This window comes from Lepidochelys kempii, chromosome 7 (assembly GCF_965140265.1).
Source record: "Lepidochelys kempii isolate rLepKem1 chromosome 7, rLepKem1.hap2, whole genome shotgun sequence".
NCBI lineage: Eukaryota > Metazoa > Chordata > Testudines > Cheloniidae > Lepidochelys > Lepidochelys kempii.
In genome coordinates this window covers 85,772,195-85,778,876 of record NC_133262.1, presented here as the reverse complement: position 1 = coordinate 85,778,876, position 6,682 = coordinate 85,772,195, and positions in this window count along the sequence as shown.

Genomic DNA, 6,682 nt, shown 5'->3' with positions numbered 1-6,682 from the left:
TAGACCGGCCATCACCTGCATTAATGCCCATCGAGTAAGATAGTTTTCTGGGTCTTCATTGGGACCCTGGGCTGAAGCCACAGCTTGGGCTATAAAATTTCTCCTGCCTATTTGTTCCCCGAAAATCGCCATAAGGGATAATTCATTGGTAGCTTCTTCTACCCTAATGCGGTCCAGTGTGGCTCTTATTTCTGGAGCTGCGCATATCCCCATAAGTCGGTAGATCTCTGTAGTGGTTAATCTCTCCCTCCCGGCTAATAGGAAGGCATCGGTACACCACCGGGAAAAGGATTCCCTATTTAGTGTACCTAGGTGGTCCGCCATTGCTTTTAGGTCTGCTGCTGACACCGGGATAGTTGTGATTTGTTCATTACCCCCTCCCTCAGCGTCCGCCCTGGGGGTAGTAATGGTGCGCCGTTCTAAAGCAGCCACTGAGGCTGAAGGACTTTCCTTTAGGTCGTCCAAAATATCTTTCTCCCAAATTCCTTGGGGGTCCCAGTGATCCCAGGCTTCCCCCCCGCAATCTGATTTTAGATTAAGGTCGGCAGGGTCCCATTCTCCTGAGCTAACAGCCGCGATTTGACGGGTGGCAAAGCCCAATTTCAATTTAAGCTGTTTGATAATAGATTCACAACGACTGTGGTTTACCGGGGTTCTGCCTTGTTCTAATGTTAGCTTTTTAACCATCCCTTGTAGGACCTGATTCTCTTTAATTAGGGCTTGGTTTTCTTTTTCTATTTGTTTAAATGCGGTAGTTTGCTCGGTCAGGAATCTCTCTTTACTTTTGTATTCCTGCAGTGCCTCTTTTATTATTTCCATCTGGCTTTGTGAGTTTATTGCCACCACTTTCCAATTCTCTATCCCTTTTTCCAATTGGGTTAGTTTTTCCTGCAGAGAAATTTTATTTTCTTTACAGGTAGTTAGGCGGAGGTAACTGTTATTACATGCCTCCCATAATAGCCAAATAGCTGCTGCGTCTCGTTTGGCAGCACTAGAAGGTTTGTACATGAGGATGTATTGAGCCAATCTATCCTCTAGGTCTGATATAGTACAGACATCTACAAGGACTTGTTCAGTCCATGGATTATGTCCATATCTTTGGAGGACTTGTTTGAAAGGTGTAATTTCTCTAATGAAAGCGGAGGCTGGAGCTCCCTCCGGTTTCATTCCTCCCTCCATACCTGCTTTACCCTGTTTTTTCTTTAACATTCTAACAAATTTTTAATTTTTCTATCACTCCTGATTTTATTCAGTGCTTAATCTATGCTTGTTCTTCCCTGCTACCTTCTCGGAGGCCAGCAGGTCCGGTTAACCTGTTTCTCCCTGCTACCTTCTCGGAGGCCAGCAGGTCTGGTTTAATCTGTTTTTCCTGCTACCTTCTCGGAGGCCAGCAGGTCCCCTGCTACCTTCTCGGAGGCCAGCAGGTCTGGTTAAATCTGTTTTTCCTGCTACCTTCTCGGAGGCCAGCAGGTCCCCTGCTACCTTCTCGGAGGCCAGCAGGTCTGGTTAAATCTGTTTTTCCTGCTACCTTCTCGGAGGCCAGCAGGTCCCCTGCTACCTTCTCGGAGGCCAGCAGGTCTGGTTAAATCTGTTTTTCCTGCTACCTTCTCGGAGGCCAGCAGGTCCCCTGCTACCTTCTCGGAGGCCAGCAGGTCTGGTTAAATCTGTTTTTCCTGCTACCTTCTCGGAGGCCAGCAGGTCTGGTTAAATCTGTTTTTCCTGCTACCTTCTCGGAGGCCAGCAGGTCCCCTGCTACCTTCTCGGAGGCCAGCAGGTCTGGTTAAATCTGTTTTTCCTGCTACCTTCTCGGAGGCCAGCAGGTCCCCTGCTACCTTCTCGGAGGCCAGCAGGTCTGGTTTAATCTGTTTTTCCTGTTACCTTCTCGGAGGCCAACAGGTCCCCTGCTACCTTCTCGGAGGCCAGCAGGTCTGGTTAAATCTGTTTTTCCTGCTACCTTCTCGGAGGCCAGCAGGTCCCCTGCTACCTTCTCGGAGGCCAGCAGGTCTGGTTAACCTAATAGAAATGCCTAGCTCACTAGAGCTGGCGGTGTGCACACCAATATTTACAATAACTGAGGTTTTTTACCAATATTCCCCCTTTCGCAATTCTCCACCAAAATGTTGTACCAAAATGTTGTACCAATAAAATAAAAACCAGCAGGATCTTATTAGAGGGGAACGGCAAAATGCCACATTTATTGTAAATATAATAAAGAAATATAAAACTCACACTGTCCTATCGTTACTTATTCCTTGCTTAACTATATATATATATATATGTTCGTTCATTCATTCATTCATTCGTACCAGTTCTGCATAGGGGTTTATAGTTACCAGCCTAGAGGTTGCTCGTGACAGGCTACTGGCCAGGTAACCTGTACACGAGAGTGGAGCCGAGTCCGTGTCAGATGCGCATCCGATGCTCCTGAAGGGTAGTGGCAGAACTGGAGACTCAAAGTTCTCAGTCCTTAGTATCCATTTTTATAGGAATTTCTTCCTATGCCAGTCCATGGAATTTGCTTTGTCATATTGTTAGTCATGACTGCTCCAGGACGGCTGTCAGGTGCTCATCAGCTTTTCTTCATCCTTTGAATTGGTCGGGTGGATCCCAGTCTGCCCTCCGGTGGGGTTCTCTGGTTGTCTCCACCTGGCGTCTTCTTCGGCCAATCGATGTTAAATTCCTAGGCTGGCACTTCCCTGATTATTCAAAACCCACCATTCATTCACATACATTCCTTACTTTAATAAAAAACGTATTTCTCATTTCACCGAGTATTGTTATTTTATTTGAGACTCCCTGTCTTTTAACATTCCTTCGGTATTGCCTTTCTTCTATTATACAAAGGTGTTATTTATTTGAGACTCCCAGTTTTTTTTTAACATTCCTGATCCAAACTATAGAGGGTGGGGGTCTCTATGTGACATTTCTATGAGTGCCGCTCCAATTCGCGGTTCTTCATGGGTGTTACAAACAAGCATGTCAATCTCCATCACAAAGTATCCGTTTGCAAAGTAGAGCCAATTGAACATAACCATTTGAGAAAGTAACGTTAATTGATTGGTTTACATTTATAAGCGTCAATCTCAATTATAATCAATGAAAAGCGCCAATACAGAGAAAGCAGAGTCAATTAAGCCGTTTAGTTTTACAAGCGTCAATCTTAATAACAAGTGAGAAAGTATCAATTCAGAGTCAAATTGAGCCGTTTAGTTTTACAAGCGTCAATCCTCATAACAAGTGAGAGAAAGTATCAATTTAGAGTCAAATTGAGCCGTTTAGTTTTACAAGCGTCAATCCTCATAACAAGTGAGAGAAAGTATCAATTTAGAGTCAATATGAGCGGTTTGGTGTTACAAGCGTCCATCTTAATAACAAGTGAGAAAGTATCAATTTAGAGAAAGCAAAGCCAATTGAGCGGTTTGCAAGGTACGGTTTGCAAGCTTTAATACAGAATTGTAAATCAATATTGCAGATTTACAATTATGTCAAATAGAAGAATTATAAATGCAGATTTAATTGCAGATTTACAATTATGTCAAATAGAAGAATTATAAATGCAGATTTAATAAATATTATGAATCAATATTGCAGGTTTACAATTTCTTATGAACAGAATCACAAATATTGGAATATGCCTACAAAGCTATATCGATATATTCCAAGGACAATGTTGAAATCGTTCTTGGTAAAAACAGAAGTCATGGAACCGGAAATTAATGACCTAAAATTGGTGTGTCAGATATTAGGACTAATTGGTGGACAAAATAATGAGGTGACTGGCTATTCCACCCCACCATTCCCTTTTATGGGTTCTTAAAAAAAGAGATGGAGAAGAATAACAGAAAGAGGCTACTGAAGCAAGCTTCAATATCATATCTGCCACCCACACCAACTCCTGGGACCTTGCGCCCTCATCATCCTGATCCTGAGAGATGTCCTGACCGAATCAGGTCAGAGAGAAGGATCCAAATGACACTGCCATCTGCACCAGCTCCAGCTAAATCCCAACCAACACCTGGAATGAAAAGGGATCAGACTTTAACAGCAGCAGCAGCAACAGTTCCAACTCATACTAACTAACTTCTTCTATTTTACCCAAAAGGACGGTTATTACCATCTTTGATGCCATCTAAGAGATTGTCAAACAAGGGAGGTTTTCCTTCTAAAACTCTCTCCAGCTAAAGGGAAAGGGAATATACAATGTTGTTAAAATAAAAGCCTTACTTAATACTTTACATTTCAAATGCTTTAGTTGTTTTTCTTTCCTGTATCTTTAATAAAAGGTTAAAGGTATTTCTTATGGTGTGTTTGCCATAGTACTCAGCAGGCTAAGGTCTCCGTATGCCAAACCTTGTTTAACTCTGTTAAATGTTGAACTGTAACTGGGTTATGCTAGCACCTTTGGCCTAGCTAGTCTATCTCCTTAAGCCTCTTGTCACCAGTGTGGAGCCTCTCTGCGTCATCCATCAACTCCATTGCTGCTAGTGTGGGGCCCCATCACACGCCTCCTACGCTGGTTTCCCCTAGAAATAACCAGAGTAGGCTGTGTAGCCAGGGATTAGTTGAGAGTGCAAAGTGCACCTATCACACATAACAGGTTCTTTATTTAGGCAGCTACTTAGAGTTAATTAAGAAGATCAGAGTGGTGAAGCACACACAGAAACTTTTGAGTTTTAGTTAATACAGACTACTGTATTAGGAAAAAATATACATAATAAGATAAGAACAGTAAAGAGGTTTCCTGCATTGTTCATACTTACATTTTTACATTGTACATACTTACAACCTTATGGAGACCATTTGACGCAAGCAGGGAAAAACAGTCAGTGCAGCATGCCACAAGAGGAAGGTGCTGGACTGGCTGCTGTATGTTATCATCCCACTGTCCCAACTAGGGATGGGTCTGACAACCTTTCTATACACCTTTTTCCATTCCACCCACATACCTCTGGGACTGTATCTGATTAAGTCTCACCCCTGTTCATATTTGGTATTGCAGGAGACCAATTTTAGGGTTCTAACTCTCCATATAGTATTCCGGTTGACCATAATTACATTTCCAACAGTTAACCCACTCATTTGTATCAGTCCCTTTCTGAATAGTTCTGATATGTCAATGTGGTTAGCTCGTATTGCAAAAAGCCCATAATATACTACCATATGTTCGTTTGTGGTTTACCTGTTTATCACAAGATGCATTACTAAACAATCACGAGATATATATTGCTAAATGATATAACTAGGTCAAACACCTACCTTTTCATAGCCTTCAAATGAGTACATAATACTCATGATAGCTTATGCCAACTGCCAACTTCTACTGGGCTCACTCTAAGGCCTTTATGCTTAAACCCAAGCCTATTTTTAATACATATATTTTGGTTCTTCTGATTGCTGTTACTGCTTCAGTAACTTCCCTTATTATTTCTATAAGTACGCTTAGCAGATAGATTATATTTTACTCAAAAGTATAGAGCCTCCAAGATCAGGTCAGGGGTCAACAGTCAATAGTTGAGCAGCTAACAGGCTTAATATACTGCAAAGGGAATCAACAAACCTGCCCTTAAATAAAGAGCCAATGGGTAAGCAAAGTCTCTAAGAGGGAATACATCACTGGGGACAGTGACTGCCAAAAGCTGCATTCTGTACTCCCGAGGGAATTCTGCACCAAAAAAATAAAAATGATGCGCACAATATTTTAAAATTCTGCAGATTTTATTTGTCAATAAATAAATGTGGCTCCAGCATGGCAGTGGGGAGCACAGGCCACAGTTTGCATTGAGGTGGGAGATCACCCTGAAGCCCCCACCTCCCCCTGTACAGGGACTCGGCAGTGAGGCTGTACCTGACCCTGACACAGTGCAAGGACTGGGCCTGCCCCAGAAACACCCTGGGGTCCTGCCCTTCTGCACCAGGTGAACCAGTGTGGGTGGGCAGGCTTAGCCCGGCAGGATCCAAGAGTGGAGGAGCTTACTGTGGGGGGATCCGGGTGTGGGGTGAGAGGTTTCTGTGTGGAGCAATCTGGATACGGGTGGCTCAGTGGATGCACAAGCGCTCATTGGGGGGTTCTGGGTGCAGGGGCAATGGGACTTTGCAGAGGATCCAGATGAAGGTGGTTGGTGCTCAGCAGAGAGCTCTCGGTGTAGGGAGGTAGGGCTTGTCAGGGTGAGCGTTCAATGGGCCTGCTTAACAGGGGAGCCCTAGCTGTTGCTGAGGGGACGCCACATGCTGGGCTCCTGCTTCCCCGCAGGATTCCCCTTTTCTTCTCCATTCCCCTCCCCTCACTCCCACATTCCCCTTCCCTGCCTTATTCCACAACTATTCCACATGGATGTTTTTCAATGAACTTTTCCCATGCTTTCATCATGTGATGTCAACTTAATTGGGCAACAATCACACAGTGTAATATTTTGTTTATGTTTAAAAATAGACACCACAATGCTTTTATACCTTTCATCTAGCATTTTCCCTTTCTTAAGAATATAAGTGAAAAAGCTTGTTAGATACTTGATGCCTTCCCTTCTCAAAGACTTCAGTGCATCCAAGAGTACTTATCTGGCCAGGTGCTTTCTTTTCATTTTCCTAAGTACATCTGCTACAACCTCTTCCTCCTGCACATAATCTATCACACCCAGGTTTGGCATACATGTTCTTAATTCCCCCCTTGCATTCTACTCATTCA